Source organism: Lampetra fluviatilis, chromosome 3, assembly GCF_964198595.1.
Source record: "Lampetra fluviatilis chromosome 3, kcLamFluv1.1, whole genome shotgun sequence".
Lineage (NCBI taxonomy): Eukaryota > Metazoa > Chordata > Hyperoartia > Petromyzontiformes > Petromyzontidae > Lampetra > Lampetra fluviatilis.
In genome coordinates this window covers 8,700,137-8,722,942 of record NC_136277.1, presented here as the reverse complement: position 1 = coordinate 8,722,942, position 22,806 = coordinate 8,700,137, and the positions used below count along the sequence as shown (strand labels likewise).

The 22,806-nt window shown below is 43.5% G+C and overlaps 1 long non-coding RNA gene across 1 annotated transcript; it reads left to right on the top strand.

Moving 5' to 3' along the window:
• The first annotated feature begins 425 nt into the window (after positions 1–425).
• LOC144948931 (uncharacterized) lies at positions 426–6,881 on the top strand. Its single transcript, XR_013640221.1, has 5 exons — positions 426–432; positions 1,834–1,893; positions 4,358–4,444; positions 5,980–6,072; positions 6,450–6,881. It is a non-coding gene; the product is annotated as an uncharacterized LOC144948931 (long non-coding RNA).
• The last annotated feature ends 15,925 nt before the right edge of the window (positions 6,882–22,806 follow it).

Here is a 22,806-nt window from a genome sequence, read left to right as displayed (position 1 = left end):
CAGTCCCGCCAACTTCTCTCCCCCCCCCCCCCCGCAATTTGTCTGCTCGTCCTCTAAACGTTCTCGCAGCACTCCCCTCCCCCTACCCCACACCCGCCCCTCTCTATATCTCCCCCCTTGCTCCTCCCCCTCTCTTACCTATATAGCCTCTTGTTACAGCAGCCCTTTTGCCCACTTCAGCAATTGTTTCTTGCTGTGGTTGTCCCACCTGATAACGGATGCTTGTGTTGCACCCGAAACGTCGTGATGTAATTTATTTTATTTTATACCTACGTGACTTTACCGAAAGAACCAAAGAGTATGGGTCCCTGCAGTCACGAAAACTTCAAATCTATAAATTAAATAGCCCTCACCTGCACCACTGTCCCACCTCTCTTCTCGTTCCAGCCAAGAGACAGCTGAATCTCCGCAGAATTCCTGACCGAGTACTCGGTGAGCAGCATGCCAGCGAAACGCACTCGGATGTATTCTCCGCGCATGTCACAATGTCGTGCCGATCTCGTCCGCCCACTCATCAACACGTTCCGTCGTTTTGTCGTCCAAAGAGTGCGCACTGGATGACTGTTACAAGAAGACAGAGGAGTGCCTTGAACCGTACCACCTGCAGTATGCTAAAAACCCAGGTGAATGTTCTACACTGTCGCAAATATTGGGGACTAATCCATGAATGGTAGTAAAGGAGTTTTCACTAACAGTTGATGAACAACAAATACAAATTACATATAGTTTTTGTCTCTACCAATGTGGCCATTTTCATTTTTAATCATACATTTGTTTTATTTTACCTGGTAAGGCCCACTGAGCTCTTTAACTATTTTTCAAAAAACGCATGTTTCTAAATGGTGAGAGAAAACCGGAGGGCCTGGGAAAAATCAACACGTCGACGGGGAGAACATGCAAACTCCAAATATACAGGCGTCAGGGTCGGGATCGAACCCACGACCTCCTGTATACTAGGCGAAAAAGTTAACATCTAAGAAGTTAACATCTACGCCACTGTGGCACCCCATGACAGTGAAGGAGTTTTCACAAATAGTTGGTGAAAAAAGTATGCATATAGTTTTGGTCTCTTTCTGTCAATGTGGCGTGTCGATATCCGCTTTGGTATTGAGAATATTGTTCAATCGAGAACCTGGTGACCCTGAGTTTGAGTCCCAATCACGGCTAACATCATTGGCCAGCGATATCTGTTTAACCTGTCCTGGGTCTCCCTACACCTACCTTCACCAACCGACACTGGCCGGTTGGTGAAGGTGGGTGTGGTGAAGCAATGGATGGACAAAGAGCTGTGAAAACACGGTATATATTGCAGGGTGGCCCAAACGTCAGGACACTTAGGGTTATATTTATTTTTGAAAATCACATTAGGTTATTTAATTTATTTAAACAAATGTTCAAACTTATTTCCATTAACATTAATGCATGCATTCATTCTTTTTAAATGGATTTGGGATATTTTTAAAAGAGATTACAGTTTCCTTATTTAGCTTATTTAAAAAGGAATTGAACTTGTTCATCCTCAGTCAATCTTCTTACCATTTTTAAATGCCATCTGAAAAGGAAGATGAAAAATAGATATTAATAATGATGACAGATAAAATATTAACCTAAGGAATAAACAATTAAAATGTTTATTCCCAGTATTAAAATAAATGTTCCCTGACTTTTGGGCCACCCTGTATATATGCACGCCTACTATAATGCCCCAATGTTCAATAGAATGAGCATTAGACATTCTATTAGAATGCGATCTTTACCTGGCCATGCCCATTACTTTGTTGTTGGACTCTAGGCGCTCTGTCATTGACTTCCGCCCTGTTTTTTTTTCTGCAGCCTCCTTGCGGGAATTTCAGCTGGAACATTGTGCCTACGTCGCCAAGGACTTCCCCCATTGTGAGAACAGGGAGGAGCTCCCCTCCACTCATCTTCCTCTTCCTGCTGTGCTCCCATGGCCATGGGGCACCCTCCAGTCTTGTCTCCTCGTCCCCTGACACCATGAGAACAGCTTCTTCTAGCATTAGCACAAGCGTGGTTGACATTGGCCATGGTGCAGGCAATGAAATGAGGCACATGTTGAACTTCCCTCCTCTTCAATTTAACACGTAGCCTTTCGCGACCAATATTTCTGATTTATGTTTTTTGAGTTAGGTAGTGTAAGTATAAATGTGTCATTAATAGTTCTGCATATTTGCAGATAAACATAATCCATTATCATTTTCATAATTACAATTAACCCCCCCTCTGATCTTTGCACCTGATAGGCTCACAGTGATGATATCATCTTGCTCTATTTAAGACTAGAGGCAGGAAGACTTCTTCACAACGCCTGATGAAGCTGGTTGCAATCACCAGTGAAACATCGCACTCAATTGTAAATGTCGTGAGTTTACTCGCCATCACACCGATGTGCCAAAGTAGTGACTAATTGGCACGTTTTGTTTACGTGACAAACCTTACTAATTGGTTGTGTCGGGTGGTGAACGGTTAACGATACATTTATATTCCCTCCTCTTCATATCCCGGTGCCTGCGTCGCTCTGTCCCGTGGGACCCAGTGAAGCTGCACCACCTGCACACGCCATAGCAAAGCCACCTTCTTCCAGTCTCCATTATAAATGTCACATTTATAGCTGTGAATCAGGAAACCAGGACACTACCTTTCAGGAAGTGACATTGTTAGCAATGAAATATTGATATTAAGACCTTTGTAGATGAGACACATTAAAGGGGAAATGGCATTCCAAACTGTCCTACGCTTGAAATGTTTGTTTTTTGTAAGCCGTTGCAGCTGCAGGAGAGCTCCTTTAGTCTACAGTACCGTAGTCAGTTGCTACCCTTGCATTCAAATTCCCCATGAAAAGTGGGCATTCATGCCGATGTTGTTTTAGGCTTGTCTAGGAAATCGCCTGTGTCCGAGTCTTCAGCCCTTTCCGTTGAACCCAAGTCGCAATTATTGTCATGTATCTCTGAATCCCAGACATTTATGGTTCTGTGCTTGGCATTTATGTGTCGTGTGTATTTCTTATCCAACACTGTCACACTGTCGTCTTTGGTTCATCTTGAACTGTACCGGTTACTCTACCATTGCTTCGTCATGAAAACGTCATCTGCGGCAGTAGCCCCCCCCCCCCGAGTCCACTTCTCCCCAATGCTGGGTGCCTCAACACCTAACATGGATCTCGTTTGACCCAGTGTCATCCAAGTCGGTTTCACGATCAATAATCATCGTCTAATTGTCCACTGGGCTGCAACCATTCATCCTCCTCGTGAGTAAACACTTGTGAGGCACCTTATCTCTGTTGCCTACAAGCAAGACAACCTGGGTTTGCAATCGGAGTTTTCCCTCTTCCAGGCAGATTTGACTCAACAGGATAAGCGAGCTATATCTGCCCCGGTGTTCATTCAGAATTGCTTTTTCATAGAGCCCGTGCAGGTTTAGCCTTGGTGCGCGAGCGTCTGGTTATTGTTAGTCTGTGGGTAGGCCACGTATCAACCGGGGGTATTATGCACTCTGCCTCTGTTTGCAGCTCACAGAAGCTACAGCTGGGGGCCTACGATGTAGCACTCACAAAAACTTGACGCATCATGCAGACCTGTGCATATTCATCCGCACGACCCAGCGGAGAATATTTTAGGAACCAAAAAATTAGTACTCTTTTTAAAGAAAACTACCAGTCCACACGTTCTTTAAGCATGTCCTTCCCTCCACAGTTAGCCAGCCAGTCTTTTGTCTAATGTAGTATGATAGCGTATCCCGTGCATTTGCGCGGCACCCAGAGCCGGCCGGGTTGGAGGGTTGGGTGGGTGTAGGAGGGATGATGTCAGTGCGATGCACAAACTCAGCTCAATGCTGTGGGATGCAGTCACGTTCGCACGTGGACTTAGCCGTGCGCCAGCCAGACAGGAATCCAGGCAAATATGGTATGACGCCAGTCAGGTAAAATAAAAACCCACATTGTTTGAGAGACCTTGATATTTGAAAAGTTTGGCACAATTGTGGCAGCATATACATTTAATAATATTATATGCAATCATCCAGGAAAGCCTCATTGAGTCTCAAGACTCTCTTTCACAAGTGTCCTGCATTGGGATGTTTCGCCAATCTATTAAGGGTTGTCTGTCTTTATGTGGGAGGACACGGGAGAAACCCCACCCAGATGAGGTGATAAGACTCAACGCTTCGCAATGTGAGCTGAATCTATTTCTGTACTGCCATCTCCTAGTTACCTCGCTACCCCATGCCTATAACACCAATTAAAATCCTAACTAGGCTCAAATCTGCCCAGCTTCCAAGTTCCGAAGAGATCGGGCACATTTAAGGGGTTTTGTTTGCTTGTACGTTTTGTGTGTGACCTCAGACTGTGAGACCATGGAATGCACCAAGGAAGTGGATGCTTGCGGAATGCAGAATCGGAATTTGATAGAAGAGGAGAACGGGCCTGACGGTGAGTTACACACCATATTGCACGGAATTGTTTGCCAACTTAAAGAATACATGCAGCCATGGTGTAACGGTTAGTGTACTGGACTTGCAGTTCAAAGGTCGCTGGTTCAATTCGATATCTCGGCAATGCAGGAGTTGAAACAATGGGAACGTTTCTTAAACCTCATCGCCTCTATCCACCAGAGGTTGTCGATCGACAGGTCGCGAGTCGGTGGGGTAAAGTTCAAATACAACGGCCTCTTCCAAGATGTCTGACCAGTATGGAAGGGTAGGCCACACATAACTTCCAGAGGGGATCTATAGAGCGTCTTCTGGTGGAGGCCCTTCCGCCAGCAGCGATTGTAACTATGGCAAGTCCTTAATTTACATTGGGGATACGTCCATGGAAAACGCGACGTTGGGAAAAAGGCGTAAACTGAAAACCTACTTCACCATTGACTTAATGACATAAGTTTAACCCATAGGCTTTCGCGACCAATATTATTCATACGTTATTTTTGGGGTTTTTTCGTTGCATATAATGTGTTCATATCGCCTTGCGGCCACTAGACGTACCAACATTCACCACAATGTAAAGCAAAAAAACTAAAATGTATTACTAAAATCGAATCGTGCCTCCTTGAATCATGACAACTGGGTTGGATCATTCTACCCCTATAATTCCATAGTGGATGGTTGAATTTACATCATTGTCAACTTGTGCCATCTGCCCTACTATCAATATGACAGACCTTTTGACATTGTTATCAAGAGATGGCCACTTTGAGCCAGTGCCATGGATCATAAACCCAAAAATGTGATATAATTAATGCCCTCAGCACATTTTTATCAAGCCAACAATACCTTGTATTCTAGAGACTTGAGTTGGCCACATTTATCCCATAATTCGAGTTGAAAGAGAACTCAAGTTGGATCTTTACCAAAGTTATGTTTTCTATGATTTCTCAAGTTATCCCATGAGTTGGGCAGGTCAGCAAGTTCAGTCAATTTTTTTCGGGTAAGGGCCATTGGGCTTAAGAAGCTCGTTTTCAATGGCGACCCGGCAAATGGTCAATAGTGCCAAGCACGTTACATATGAATGTAGAATTTGCAGGTGTTACATAAAACAAAAGCAGGGACATTTGATAAACATGGCTAATAAACAACCTGAACTATGGACAATGGGAGTCAAGCTATCCATCCAAAATAACAGTTGGCATGACACTCGCGAGTGACAGGTGTTATCTATGAATACTTCTGAGCAAAGACTTTCCCAGACATAGCTTAGGGTAAAAGGCCAAAACCAATTTGCTGACGATAGGTTAAAATATTCCTGCCAGCTACAACATCTTTTTTCTCAAAACATATTTGGTACTGTATTTCCGCTTGGGCCTAATCATGACGCGGAGAATATCAGCAATCGCACGTAGCAAAATTACTTGCAGTTGAGAAAAAAATATGGATACGCAACTGCCAGGATGGCAACATAAGTTTCGTGGTTCACAGTCTACCAGCTCTACAGTGCACTGTGTGTGTGTTGTGTCTCACCGGGTGCAGTGGGTCTCATTGCTGGCGTTGTGGGTGGACTGCTGGTGGCCATCATCGCGGTGGCCTGCGTTGTGCTGTTCATCAAGAAACGAAGCCAGAGTCGTAAGTGCATGCTCGTTTGCACCAGACTCTTTGCTGCATCTTATGTTCATAATCGCGTCAATTGCAGTGAGACCTGACTATTAGCCATTCTTTCCTATTGTCTGTGGCATCGAATGAATAAAAAAAATGCTTAATCTATGTTTTTCATTGATAAGAGAAGCGATGCAGAAAATTCATCATATACATCCTCTTTTTCCGTAATTTTTTTTTACAAATCACCAAAAGAACCCCAGTAAATTTCCCCGGGTGATACATCACCGCCTGCCAGTTTGTTGTCATTCCCCGCACCTCCATTTAATATGGTTGGCTACGTACGGTGGGAAAGAAGTTCAACATGCATACATACTAATCGTGGACCTCTGTCACTCGCACAAAAGGTGGGAGCAGCCCCAACGGACGAGGCTCTCCCGTGCAGTTCAGCCAAGTTGCAACCACCGCCAATGTGTGAGGAAGCAAGAGAGCGAGCATGTGTGCCAGCATGTACGTACATGCGTACGTGCTGTGTGGTACGGAAATCTTTGTTTCACAGTGATGGACAACTCAAAAAGACCACACGTGCCACTCAAACCCATGTTTCTTGCGAATATCTTGTTAATTAGACTGTGTAAGTTTCTTGATTGGCATGCAATGGGGGGACCGTGTACGTCCCGTGCGGTCTTTTGAATTGCCTATGCATGGTTTTCTTGCTCAATAATAATTGCGTTGCTTTGGATCTGCGTTTTACTGAATAATTCCACTTACACATTCTATTGCAAAATTGTAACGAATGACATCAATGACAGCAATAACAATGCAATGATCTGACTAAACAAAATGAAAGCATTGAATCGAATTTCTCCAAGATAAATTCAATGTAATCCTAACGTTTGGCCATAAAACGTTAGGCGCATAAACATATCGCGCTTGTGAGACTCCTGACATATGCGGGTAACTTCATTGTAAACGCAACTTGCAGTTAACTCTAGAGATCCATTGTGTCTAAACCCCCTCTCGTCAATTTCAGTCCCAAGTGGTTCATAATATATGGATATGTGAGACGGTGCAGCGGATAGCTTGGTCCGTTGACCACAAAACATTTTCCTCTTGGTCCTCCCCCCATGATATTGGCACTCATGAATCTGGCCCTGAACGGCATTATCGGCCACCTTTGTAAGTATTATGAAGTTGATCTCCGCTGACATCAAATTGTGATTGAATAAATTGACCCAAAGCGATAAAAGGGTATCTGTTGAAATTTGCACTGACGAGATTGATATTTGTTATGTCTTTAAGACAACTTAAAATACTAGAGGACCATTGTTTAATTAGAGTCCGCATAGATTACCGTTATGCTTTTCGTTGCTTATCATTCAGGTGAATTTTCGTGCATTTTGGTGATCTGGATGTCTGCAGGGCGAGGTTCTCAAACTCCAGTCCTCGCGACCCACCATACTCTGTCTTTCTGCATTTACGTTCTGACGCGCCCCTACTACATTCTCATCTACCCCGACTGGACGTCTGTGGATAAAAAATAGCTTTATAGCTCACCGGATTCCTCCAGTATGAATACATTTTCTGATTCAGAATTACCAATATACTCTCCATTTAAATACAAATGAACTTGTTCGATCCTGCACGGGCCAAATTATTGTTAAACACGTCCAATGTGATGTGATAATCAATTAACGCTGTCTGTGTAAATATAGCACAATCAAATTAATATTGAGATCTCAGTGTGTGTGCACTCGTGGTTCCACGCGACGCGTATAGCGTTTATTGCTTAGCTCTCGTCACGTTAGACGTGTTTAACAATCATGGGGCTCGTGCGGCGTGGAACGAGTTCATTTTATTTGAATGGGGGGTACATTTGTCAATGCCGAGAGACGTAGCATAGTGAGTCACGCGGATTGGAGTTTGGGAAACCGTGTTCTATGAGTTTTTTATTAAAACTGTGGTTCGCTGGTTCGAGCTGAGACTCCAGACCCCTCTCACAAAGCAGATGCAATCCACAAAAATACTACAGCACTTACTTATTAGACACATTAATATGAATAAGAATGCGCTTTTTTAGGGTCCTGCTTTGGGATGTTTAGCCAATTCCATGAATGAGTGGTTATTTTAACTCGAGAATTCAGCCTTGAATTACTCTATACTGTTCCAGTGTCCGGTCCTGGAAGACATGTACAGGGTTGTCCAGATGTCGTGTGACGGCCATTTAATTCTCTTTAACTTAAAGGTTAATTTAATATATAAATGAATATACAATGAATATACAAAGGAAACATATTATGGGTCAATTAATTGAAGGTCACATGACATCTGCACCACTCTGTACAGTGCAAGTAATAATGTGTAATTTCATATATAGGCTTTCACAACCAATATTATTACGATTCTGATTTATTTTCTATTTGGGCTAGATCGTGTCGATATAGTCACGTAAACAAAATGTTACTCTAACCCTCCACCACCTGATAGAATCAATCAGCTTGATTTGTTTGGCTTTGTAAGGTGGTGAAGGTTTACGATCGAAATCAATTATGAATAAGCAATAATAGTTAATTTTCTCACTCAAATAATTCATTATTTATCCCTCTATGTAATAAGATGTTAAATGTGTTGTATAACATCATGCAATAGCGGGTAAAGTATCTACAGAGGGCATTGATACACATGGTCTCTTGGACCCAGGGTCATCCAATGATTAAAGCTGTGGTTAGCACGGTTGGCTTCGTACGGTGCGAAATAAGTTCAACATACATTGTGTACCATTTTTTTCTCCTCATTAACGAAGCTCCGTGTCTATGAAGGAGGCAGAGTGTTGTTGTGGATTGTGTGTTCCTTTAGGCTAAGGCTTTGCGCGATAATTCTGTTAGATTCTGGCCTACCGCTGTCATGAATATAGGTATCAACGTTCCCACAATATAGCCTGACAGCCTAATCACTGCACCACCGCCCCCAATACAGACACACACACACAGTCACAATAATCATTAGCATCGGTGTGAAGATTACAAACAACGGGATAAGTGGACACAATTTCAGTCAACATGGATCGTTGTTGGAAAATTCTAACAACACGCCAAAGTTGGATGTTAACTGAGATGTCTCCAATACATAATTAAAATCTGAAATGAATATCTATGGTATACAAAGACATTAGTGGTGCTGCTTGGTGCACGGTATTGCAATGTGTGCAATCTCTCTTTAATAATCGCTGGGGGTAATTTTTATGAAATTAGTTTTTTCTCTTGGAGTTTATCTTAAATATAATTGTTCATTCATAGGTTCAAGGAGCCGTCGGCAAAGTTGCACAGGATAACGGAAGCTAGCTGTTCACCATTGAACAAAAACTCAACCCGTTCGTCAATAATATTGTGCCCTTAAAAAGAAAAAAAGGTTATAGTAAGGGACGTTTCGGGCAATGCCCCTTTTCACAGTACATAGGAAAGAGGAGCCATTGCGTGAGACATCGCTGATTGTATCTTACGATTATTCAAGCCAATCGTGACGCTGGTTTCATGTCAATACTGCGATTCACATTCACGCCAGCGGAAGGCGTGAATGTGCCTGTGGATAGACTTTAGCCTCCTCATGCCGAGGCGGTGCCCGGCTGATATAAATTTATTCTGAGCTGTTTTTTTAAATAGCAGCTCAATAAACGTGTCACGTTTACTGGGGGGTCGGGTGAAGACAACATGTGATTTGATTTAAATACGGTGGTTTGTTTTCAACACCAGTTTGGTTTTCTGCATATTTGAATATAAACACGTCCGGTGGTGTAAACATCTCTATATATACCAAGTGTGGCAAATATCTGGTGTGTAAATTTCTCTGAAGTGAGAAATAAAGGCTTAAGATTGCTGAAAAATTAAGTGTTGTATTTCAAAGTGCGTACAAAAAGTGTCTAAAGTGTGTGTGTGTGTGTCGGCGCGGTGGCACAGCAGTTAGTGCACTACGCTACGAACCCGGCCAGTTCGAGTCCCGCTTACGGCAAAACACCAGTGGTGAATACAGTATCTAACCTGGTTGTAGGCCTCCCCTAGGTTGACTCAGCTTCAAATGAATACCAGGTGTGCTGAGTAAACATCGCCGCTTGGGAGACAAAGGTGGCTGGGAGTGGTGCTGGCCACCCATCCTCTTGTGTGTCTTGCTGGCCTTCATCGGTTCTTGCCAACAGTATTTGTCCCTACAGTCTGTTGAGGCTATACGTGGGATCTTTGTTAACTCAAATGAGATTTCGTTAAACTCATCAAGTTTGGCAGTGTTCGCCTTGTTGATGCCAAGACCATCCAGCCAATCACAGCAGTACCATGGCCATAGCGCGTTCGCCGCTTGTTGCATGCAAGGTTCACGGATTGAATCCAGTGGCCACCTTGGTTATAACCGAGGTTGTAATAATCATATTAATACTTCACAGCGGATGTTCAAGGTCCCCTGACGTCATTCACAAGAGGAGGTCACTGTGCGCCGGCGTTAGGGTCCAACATTTTCCAATTCTAAAAAGTACAGTCTGTTCTCCTGTAACGCCGGGTGTTTTCATAACGCGAGTTGGATATAACGCGATGAATGTATTAGGGGACACATTTTTTTTTTTATATAACGCGGATGCGAGTTGGTGTAGCATCACACAAGGCGAGATGTTGCTGAATGCTTCTAGATGCTACCCACGCACCTCAGTCTTTGTTCAACCTGCATACGCATCTCACGTGATATCACGGACCGTGCTTTATCCTATTTTATATTATTATAACGCGATTTTCCATAACGTTGTGTTCTTCAGGAACGTGACTACCGCGTTATAGGAAAACAGACTGTAACCCATAAAGAATACTCGGTTGGGATGACAGTATTCCCTCGTTATTCACGAACTGCGAATCGCATCTGGAACTCTACAGGACTGCATCGAGAGAGCGAAAGAAAGTGATGCGAGAAAATGATGAGAGGAAATATGACGAGATAAAATGATGAGAGATAAAGTGATGAGAGATAAAGTGATGAGATATAAAGTGATGAGAAATACAGTGATGAGAGATATGATGCGAGAAAGTAATGCGATAACTTGATGAGAAAGTGATGAGGTTACTTTCCCGTATTGAATAGCTTATTTGTGTATTTAAGGTAATTCATTAACAATATGTTTTTTCATTAGCAAATATCATTGTCCGCGAAATGTAACATTAACGAGCATCTCCAAAACGTATTCCTCATGAAGGAATCCTGTATACACACCAGCAATCAGCAGACTAATGCCCCAGGTCGCTCATGCAAATTATACTTAATCCTTGTCTCTTGAGTTCTCACTGCATTAAACGCAATAAACGCAATAAACTTCGAGCAGTGCTGCCGCAAATGCAACAACACTCCAAAATGGCTTTCGTGAAATTTGAGAGTTGCACATTCAACTATCGTAACATTATTTGCACCCTATGACAAATAAAGCCATCCTGAAAAAAACACGTGCAGTTAAAAACAACACTGCAGGAATGTTGCACCGTTTTAACATCAGCGTATTACTGCTGAGTGCTGATCCATTTGTGTTGTATGCAATTGGTTGGATGGAAAGTAAAAAAACAAATTCACGTAAGTGCACAACATAAGCAATAACAATAATGAGTATTTATTATAACCGTGACTTCCCCTGTTGTCGTTTTCAGATCTAGGGTTGCCGCGGTGTAATTATTGCACGATGCGATATTAATGTTCACGATATGACAAGAATCACGATATCAGTGTCCTATAACTTTTGTAATCGTATTTCACAATTGTATTGCATCGTTTTTGTGTATTTCCAGTAAGTATACTACACTTTAAGGTTCTCATTCACCTGTTTATCCCTTCATATATTCTAAAGGCATATTAATCATTGTAACCACCCCTTCTGCATGGACATATGTCGAACTTCTTTCGTACCGTACATAGCCAACCGTGCTAATCGGAGGTGCTAATTTATAACCATGAAGCCCCGTTAAGAATTATGCTTTTCCTTTCCATTACCGCAAGGCCGTAGCCATGAAGTCAACATTGGGGAGGGGGACCAAATCTTCCAGGGTTCTGGGGTCCCCCCCCCCAGAAAAAAAATTAAATGTAAAAACAAATTTCCTGCCTAAAATAAATAAAAAAAATTCGCTAACACATAGGATGGACTTTTTATTCATTTTTTACAATAATGTATAATAGTGTATTGTGTTACATTGCTCTATTTTTTCTTCTTTACCTTTTTTTCATTGTATGTAATGGCAAAGATTAGGGATTAATAAAGTGCAACCTTAACCACAATCATATGAACAGAAATCTATTTTATAGCAATATATTGGGGGGACATTTTGAGCATATTTGAATATTTGGGGGGATGTATCCAGAACGGGATGTGTCCCCCCCAATATATATTATAATTACGGCCTTGCATTACCGACAATGTCAGTCACTCGACGCTACGCGATGGACGCACACATCAACGAGTCACCCGAGTGATCTCCCCCCGTTGGCACTCTTTTCCCGCGTTTTCTATCATTGCGGGAATTGCTAAATCCGCTATTCTGCTAATAACATTCTCACCTCCCCCCTCGCCTTTGTCGATCCGCTTCTGGATGAAGGCCACCCCATGTTTGTCATCCATGGGTGAAGGGTGGTGGTGGTGGGGGCTGTATTTGTTTAACTATACTTCACCAAGACAGAACCAGTTCCAGATATATAACTCGCTAGTTTTGTTCGCCACAACACTGGATAAAGCTGGAGGCTCTTTCCAGAGTTCATAGCGCAGGAATACGAAAACAGGTATCTTTAGCCAGAATATGTGAAGAGTGTAGAGAAGGGGAGATATTTTGATAAGATCGATGAGAAAAGTTGGTGAAATTAAGAGGAATACTTGGAAGACAAAGGGCACAGTCAATACTGTAGTGATCACTGTAAATAACAGGGAAGATTGAGCAAAACGTAATTTATAAGTTGTTTGAAATAACCAGCTCGAAGATGTTGCTGTTGGAATTTGTAGAAGACGTAATAGATTTAGTCAGACTAAGGGTATCCAGAACGGACAAGAACATGAAGATCTAGAGGGTTGTCAACATGGACATTCAAATCACCAGCAATTATTACTGGAGTGGACATGCTCAGCACTGAACCATATCCTGAGAAGTCCGATGGTGGTTGATCATCTATTATCCGGCGCGCGATTATCTGGCTTCCAACATTATCCGGAATTTCTGGACCGATCCGGCAAAACTGCTTCAAAGGCTGTAAACCAGTCCGGCGATTGGCACCACGTGCGTGACAAAAGAGTAACTATGCTTGATTTCAGTGTCAAATATGATATACAGCACATTATACACTGCATACAATGTAAACAAAAAATACTACACGTATATACGTTTCAATGACTAATAACTACAGAATAAAAACATAATATACAGCACGATCCGGCGAAAAGTGCGTTGTGCAATTCGGCGTCTAAAGTCTACATCATCTGTCAGGCGATCGTCAAACACATCGAGTTGTTGACACAAGAGCATGGTACGTACATCACCCCATGCAAAGTCGTCGAGATTGGAGTGGTAAGTACAGTAAATACAGTAACTTTTAATAGTAGGATATTTATCTTTGTATATTTGTACGTTTTTTATGCAAATTTCATATAGTATAAACATTTAAAACACTCAAAATATATATATACAACACCTAAAACATGTTATACAAGAATGTGCAAAATGGTGATTATCCAGTGTTTGTGAAAATCCGGCACCCCCTTCCCCCCTCCCGAAGCCACTGGATAATCGATTATCTTACTGTAAAAGTTAATTAGTCTCGGGTGGGCGGTAAACCATAGGCAGCTTCAGTTAAGAAAAATAATGGTGATTTAAGAGGAAGGTGTTCAAAGGTGGAGTAGCTGGAACATTTAATCTTAACGAATTTAAAGTTCGATTTTGCAATGACTGCAACACCACTACCCCGACCTGAAGACCGAGCACATTCAAAGAAGTCGTATACTGAAGGGACAGTCAAGAAACGGAGAAACATCTTATCACGAATGCCACGTTTCAGTGAGGCAGAGAATATCAGTAGCCCCTCCAGAAAAAAGTCATTAATAATCGGTATTTTATTGTAAATTGACGGAATATTTAATGAGGATAACTTTTAAAAAGTAATGGCCATGTGGTGCAGGTGTAGATGGGAACCGAGACAGCGAACAGAATAAATGGTGGGTTTGTTGGTATAAACGAGTCAGGCCAATTGATGAATTAATTCTTCCACTGCGACTCGACCCACAGTGTTTCATTTGGCCGTCGTTGTAACATTCCCAGCAGTTGACAAGCCGAGTAGACAAGCTTGGGCCAGGATGACGCGAAGTGTATTTCAAGCCCAGCAGAAATTTACGGGAGTATCTCGTTGCCATATTTCAGAAGTAGGTGATGAGTATAAGTGACAACTTTGGACCAGCTAGCCGGGGTTGTCACAGCACTTATGTACGCAGGTAACTTCCCAGCCACACAACACCCCTTAACTATGAACCAGCGGGCAGCAAGGTCGTAACCAACGACCACACAGGTGCCCAGGGTAAAAGCAGCGGTGGATGAAGGTGTTGTATATGTCGGGTTATGAAATTTTGATAAAAATTAAAAAAATTAAAAAAAATTGGAAAAAGCAGATTTCGCGGAAATTATGCTAATGTATGTGTAGGGGTGATGTAGTGGGGATACGTGCTGGCAGGGAGGATCGTGAGACAGCGCGTGGTGATTGGCTACATCGCGGTCCGCAGGCGGGTGCTCACATCGCGGTCCGCATAGGCCCCGCCCCCTGGAGCGGAGGGCTATGTAAGGCGATGCGCGGAGGCGCTCGGGGAGTTGGTAACCGGCGAAGACAGAAGACGGAGGAAGAGATAGGCCCTGGGACCCCTAGCCCCGCTGCCCTTGTAAGGGCCGGGGCTCTGTGAGGCTCAGAGGCGAGGCCTTGGGATTCACGGCCCGACGCCTCGTAAGGGTCGGGCTGTGTAACTCAGTGGTCGAGACCCGTGGCCGGGCAGGGCGGGTCTGATAGCTTCCCGTGGAGAGAGCGTAGCCGAGAGCCTGAGTGCAAGGCAGAGTTAGGTACGCGTACCCTACGGGAGAGAGTGAGTGCAAGGCCGAGTTGGGCACGTGTAGGGGTCTGATAGGTTCCCGTGGGGAGAGCGTAGCCGGAGAGCCTGAGTGCAAGGCAGAGTTAGGCACGCGTACCCTACGGGAGAGACTGTGTGCGTGGCCGAGCCAGGCACGCGTAGCATAGGCGTTATTTAGGTTGTGCCTGTCATTGTGCAACCATTGTGAATAAATAAGTGCTGCCCCGGCAACTCGTCTCCCGCCATTATTGAAGATATTACATATGTAATTATATGCATATATTATGATAATCACGGAGATAATCATATTGATTTATGCGAATGCTTGCTTTGTTATCCAGAGTTGTATCAATCAGGATAAAACGATTATCTTTGATTAAACATTTATTGATCATCTTGTGTGTTTATGTTATGTTAGGTCTCCAAATTCATATCTCAATGCAGGATACAGTTCTTATAAATAAGAGTTTTGCATGGACTTGGAAAAAAACACTCAACCACTTTGTGTTAAGAATTTTTTATTCTAAAAAACATATGACACTCTAATATGCAAAGGCGAAAGCATACGTCAATAGATTCATCGGCAAGATTATGCAATTAACGAAAATAAATTACTAAAACACTTCTTATTCATGTAACTCGATGGGCAGCAACTGCTTTTCATGATCAGTTGATATTGAATGCACCACCCTTAAGTGGCAACCCTTTTCGAAACACAAAGATAACTTTTTGAAATAATCTTGTTCGTGTGTGTGTTGTGTGTGCGTTGTCCCCTTGTAAAATAATTTTTTTTTAGAGCCGGGAGTTGTGTCGTTAGCTTGCGGGGGGTGGGGGAGGGGTATACCAGCAGCAGCAGCTTCCCGCTCTGCTCCCTCGCTCGGGCGTGTCTCTGCTCTTTTGCTCACTCTCTCCACTGCTAGATGAGTGGCGTCGGCACGACGCTCGCCGTCGTGGTGCGCGATGATTCCGTCGTTGGATAGCGCGCAGCTCCTCCACTGCTGGATGACGAGTCGGCACGACGCTCGCCGTCGTGATGCGATGATTCCGTCGTCGGATAGCGCGCAGCTCCTCCACTGCTGGATGACGAGTCGGCACGACGCTCGCCGTCGTGGTGCGCAATGATTCCGTCGTCGGATAGCGCGCAGCTCCTCCACTGCTGGATGACGAGTCGGTTCTCAGCCGGTGCTGGTCGATGTGTGTGTGTATTAAACACACGGCGCATTCGATGGCGCTCTCCTCTTCCTCAAGGGCGGCCGATCAGGCTCTTTCCACAGCTCCGTTCTCTCTGGCGATGCACGTTGGCTCTCGTTGCTCATCCGCTGCTGCTGGTCCTCTGCGATGCTCGCTTGGTCGATGCTTGGCGATTTCCGCCCTTTTCTCCAGGTTGATTGCTTGTTATCGCAACTCTGTCGGCTCATACCGAACTCAGCCCCTAACAACCCCTCCTCGTCCCATCTCCCCTCGAGGCACGGCACCCATGGTTGGTGTTGATGCCTCGGCAAGCCTCCGCCCCAACTCCCTTGCGAGCCTCCCTCGCAACGCTGCGTCGCAAGCCGAGTCACAAGACTGAGCGCGACTCGACCCAAACTGAACTGCGTGATGTGCGTTTGTGCTTAAAACCCAAAAACGTGAACCCCTCCCCTCTGCGCATGTCTTGCGAGAGAAACAACAACAGAAAAACAGACGTCCCAGGAATGTCAGGTCATAAACCCCTCCTCGCGACCGATCTAACCCCCTAAGTATTTATGGCTGTCATGTTTTTGTGCCGAACCGTTGGAAGACAAAGGTGGCCGGGGCTTGGTGCTGATGTTTGCAGTTTTTAATGGCATTCCGCGTTTTTTTCAAATGCCTGGCGTGGCCTGTGAGGAGTAGCGGGTTGTTTTCATTATTTAATTTAACAAAATATATATATTGGCCTAATTATTCTTAATATAAATTTTTGGAAAAAGGGGCATAAATATAACAGAGGGTCCACGAGTTGGGTGGAGAAGGTTGAAGAGATGGTGGCCACCAGCGTATCCAGATGATGATTGGTCCAGAGGGGGAGGAGAAAGGCACGTGAGGGGGTGGGTGGCCAGCACCACACCCCCAGTGGCGATTTTTACACATCCAACCAGGTACTCATTTGATGCTGAGTCGACCTAGGGGAGGCCCACTGTGTTGGCCTTGAGCAGGAATCGAACTCGTGTCACCAGGGTCATAGCGCAGCATGCTAACTGTTGCACTGCTGATCCCCACGAGCAGCGAAGAGCGTCTTGACAAAATAATTTGCATATCAAGAGGAATTTTGCATATTTATGGGAAATGCAGATATGCGATTAGCACTACTTGTGAAATCGCGTAGGAGGTTTGGCGAGGGGTTTAAAGTCATTATGCCCTTGCATTATGCAGGATTAGCAGCATAAAAGGGAGGGAGTAAGGTCAGAATTAATAAAGGGAAGGAATGTTAATAATAAGGCGCCGCATAAACTAATATGCTTATTGACTATACCTTGTCATATTACTACCCACTCAACTGTATAGCACACTGCTATATATTCACTATAAAATTACGATACTATATATCAATCAACTTCAAGGACAGTGCATATCATTACCATTATCAGAGTTGTTTCTTTTTGTTTGCATTTTAACTGCTTGTGTTGCGGTTATTGCAAACATGATGCCTTGCATAAAGGTGTCAGTTTTGTACCAGTTTAAAGGGTAAAAACCTACTACTATATTTTGCCACTGGTAAAGGAGGTCTCATAGCGTAAATGCTTACCCCGAGCTCTCAATACTCTGATAGTGCACTGTTTGTGAGTTGTACGCCTTTTGGCGTCATCTGGTCCAACACCAATGGAGACTAGGCTCTAAGGAAAGCTGTCTCGGGTGTGGACCAATCAACTTCAAGGACAATGCATATCATCACCATTATCAGAGTTGTTTCTTTTTGTTTGCATTTTGACTGCTTGTGTTGCGGTTATTGCAAACATGATGCCTTGCATAAAGGTGTCAGTTTTGTACCAGTTTAAAGGGTAAAAACCTGCTACTATATTTTGCCACTGGTAAAGGAGGTCTCATAGGGTATATGCTTACCCCGAGCTCTCAATACTCTAATAGTGCACTGTTTTTGAGTTGTACGCCTTTTGGCGTCATCTGGTCCAACACCAATGGAGACTAGGCTCTAAGGAAATCTGTCTCGGGTGTGGACCAATCAACTTCAAGGACCGTGCATATCATTACCATTATCAGAGTTGTTTCTTTTTGTTTGCATTTTGACTGCTTGTGTTGCGATTATTGCAAACATGATGCCTTGCATAAAGGTGTCAGTTTTGTACCAGTTTAAAGGGTAAAACCCTACTACTATATTTTGCCACTGGTAAAGGAGGTCTCATAGTGGGCACAGTACTGTTTATTCAAATGGTGCATTTGCACGAATATTGTGCAGTTGAGGTAAAGTATAGCTTTGAATAGAAACGTCACGTGAATCAAACACAACAGTTATAGTCGGATTAATTTGAGCAGATTCAACACATTGATGAAATGAGCAGCAGTCATGATCTCTCACGGCAACGCAATGCAAAACATCGCTGCTTTTCTCCACATTTTCCTCCTGGGTGTGTCCCCTCCTTTGGCTGTCACCCCATCGTCCGTCATGACCACAAGCCGTCACCTCTCATTTGTGACACAAAGACCAAACTGGTTCAACACTCAGATAAATGAGGCACTGTTGCATTTAACAGGGAGTTTGATTGATAGGATTGAATTGATATTTATTTTTGCAGCTATGCGGTGAATGTGTCTCGGTCCTCTAGGTAATATGTAAGCACATACTAATAATAATTTAATTTTATTTCGCGTCATTCATTTAATTGCATCCCACAACGCTGCACATCAATCAGCCAATCCCTTACACAGATTATACAAAAACAAAACCCCACAACTTACATGTATCCATTGCCTACTCTTGTAACTGTTACACTTCCTTTAGATCTGAACTTTCTATGGGTACCAGACAGGTTTGCCTCCTCCCCAAATACGCAGCTCTGTGTGATGTTAGTCAAGCCGATGGACACAACCATCCTCTGTAAGGAAGATGTTCAAGGAATTATCTTTAATAATTATTAAATTTAACATCAGAAACTGTGTCGCAGCGGATAAAATCCTGTTAATAATGGCAAAACCAGATAACACAATCCCACCATTCCGGAACAAGGATGTTAGCATACGCTCTCTTCTTCTGTGAGCAGCCCATTCTGTAAGCCAGGGGTGCGGAACCTTTTTTCTGCCAAGGGCCATTTGGATATTTAAAATATCATTCGCGGGCCATACAAAATTAACAACTTAAAAATTAGCCTGTTATATTTGGTCAAACATTTAATTAAATCACCCATAATGTGATGGCTGGAACTGCTTCTCTTTGATGAGGCGTGTGATGTTAGCTGGTATTGATGATGTTGCTACTCACAACTGCTTTTCCAGGTTTGCATCGGTCAGTCTGGAGCGCAGTCGACTCTTTGCGATGGTAAGTTTTGAATAAAACTGCACGCAGCAGTAAGTTGTTCCGAACACAGATGCATATTTCAATGCATATCTCCTCAAAGTGGGAAATTCATCATTGCTTATGTAACATTTATATAACTCAAGCAGTGGGAGGTTGTTGTACCTAGCTTTCAGCTCATCATCGCTTTGCAGCTGAATTATTTCGTGTTGTAGGTGATCAGGCACATCAGCTGGTTCCACATTGAACGGTATAGAAAAGATGTTCAATTCCATTTGTTTACTTTTCACGTCCTTCAATCTTTCATTAAATGCCTCAATTAGTTTCGCATATTCACCAGCATTTTCAAGTGTCGTAGAAGGCTTTTGTCCTTCCAGAGTGGGGAAATGCAACGTGTTATTCCTTTCGAGTTGCACTTTCCACAGCCTTAATTTAGCTTCAAATAATTTCACGTTTGAAAGCAGGGAGCTGAGAAGCTGGTTGGGGCCCTGCAGCTTGACGTTGAGCTCTGAGAGGTACTTGGTAATGTCCACCATGAACGCTAAATCACACAGCCACTTGCTATCATTGAGTACCCTGACATGTTTTCCCTTCATCTCCATGAACTGCTTGACTTCATCCCACAGTTCGTAAAACCTCAAGAGCATGTTCCCGTGACTCATCCACCACACTTCACAGTGATAAACAAGATCACCGTACTCAGAGTCAAGATCATTCAGTAACTCATTAAACTGGCGGCTGTTAAACCCTCTGCTTTTGACAAAATGTATGCATGACACTACTGTTGACATCGCATTGTTGAGCCGCAACGACTGTGCACAGAGACTTTATTGGTGTATGATGCAGTGGCATATAATTAAATCACTTGGATCAAGACTGAGACGATTCAGTTATTTCTTGACAAATGAAATTAACCCTTTTTGCGAGCCAACCATGGCTGGAGCTCCATCTGTAGTAAAGCCACTTAACTTTTCAAATGTTAGCTCAAGTTTTTTCATTGATAAAACAAGTCTCTGAAACAAGCCCTCGCCTCTTGTAGTGCCATGCATGGCTTCCAGTGAAAGCAGTTCCTCTCGCGTGCGAATCTCTGCAGTTATCCCACGAACAAAAGCGGCCAGTTGGGCAGTATTTGTTATGTCCGTTGTCTCGTCACAAGTCAGAGAGAAAAATTGTAAATCTCCTGCAGAATCCTTTAGTGTTTTTCAATATCTTGTGCGAAGTCAGTAATCCGATCTGAGACGGTTCTCCGAGACAATTTTACTTTGTCTGGTGCTAACAACTCCGCAGCAGCCACCATGCACTCTTATCACAAACCCTCCCTCTACAAGAGGCCTCAGCTTCTTTGCGATTTAGCTCACTCACTACATAACTCGTCTGAATAACGTTGTCTCTGTCACAACGAGGCCTATTGAAAGCGGCTTGTGATTCCATACTCCGCTGAAGAGCATTGATTTTATCCAGACGCATTTGGCCTCCCAATTCATTGAGTTTAGCATGTTTTGAGCTGTAACGACGCTCCAGATTGGCTTTTTTAATTACTGCTAACACATTGCCACAAATCGGCATACAGGTTTGCCTTTGACTTCAACAACATTTTTTTTATCCATTTCTCTTGGAAAGATCCATACTCTGTATCAACTTTTCTTTTCTTCGTAGTCGCCATTTGTAGGATGTCACACCACTTAAGTTTTAATAGCTATCCAGTGTGTGTGTCGCCAGCGATGTGATTATTCAGTAAAGCAAAGCTACCGAGCGGGGTGGGGGCCGTCACGTCATTGTGGACGGGAGCAACGTCGCCATGGCTCGCGAGTGGAAGTGAGCGAGTGAGTGAGGAGGTCGTGATGGCGTGGAGGAGGCCGTGATGGCGGGGAGGAGGCCGTGATACACTCACTCATCATACACTGACCCACTCACACATCATACACTGACTCACTCACACATCATACGCTGACTCACTCATCATACGCTGACTCACTCACACATCATACACTCACACAACCACTGACGTATTCACTCATCATTCACTGACTGACACATCATACACTCACTCACACTACCACTGACTCACTCACACGTCATACACTGACTTACTCATCATACACTGGGAGTGACTCATGCTGCCAGCTATGGCTGGAAGATTGGTCGTACTTTAATCTAAATTGTCTCATGGTTATTGTTTGTTATATTGTTATTGTTTGACTTGCATCACACTGAAATTTTTGCACACAGCGTTGTAATACGTTTTTTTTTCTGGAAGATTTGCTGGTTTATCCAGGATGTTTCTGTTGCACGTCGTCGCTTTAAGATGTTCTCTGTTCAAATTTTGTTTGTTGCGGTTGCACCGGACTCAAGAGTTGCATGGCTCACAGGGCTATACCTAATAAATGCAACTTGATTTTGCTTTGATTGCTGTTCTAATCCTGCATCTTGGATTTGGAACATATCCAACGTTCGTATCATCGACTCTTGAGGTCTTTTCTGTGTACTGTAATTTCCTTAATCTGCATCAGAAATTCAGTTTTTGCGAGGATTTGTTGATCGTGGACGTGTGGATAAAGGTTGGATTGGAGGTATTATCTGTGTCGACAAATAATTCGACAACATCGTCGTCAATCATCGGAGGCAAGGTCATCTCATCGCATCTCGTCTCATCATCATCGTATCGCCGTAGTTTCGCCGCAGTGTGTTAACACTTTCGCAACATGTACACTCCCAGCCTGCCTGGCACTGACTGTCCTCTGAGTCACCGCAATACAGGCAGACGGGCCGTGGGCAGCCGACGAGAAGCATACGTGTCTGTCCCGTCATGCAATCGTATGTGTCCTGTCTATCCCATAATAGACATTCCTTGCTTGTCCATCAAAATTTACGTTATTATTAGGATTCACTTAATATAAATTTATGTTGCTATGAAAAAAGCTCCTAGATTGATTGAATTTCGAGTCCCGCCTGCGGCTGCCTTGGCAGGGCCAGACAAAATGATTACGCGGGCCTTATACGGCCCGCGGGCCGGACGTTCCCCACCCCTGCTCTAAGCAAACGTAACACTGGATATAGACCAAAAGATAATACGTGTCGTCATACACATTCAGCACCACCTTTGCATTGTATTATTTACATAGCATATGCAAATAAAGGGGTGTTGTAATGTTTTACGTGTTAGGTGTGTTTACAAGCTGTG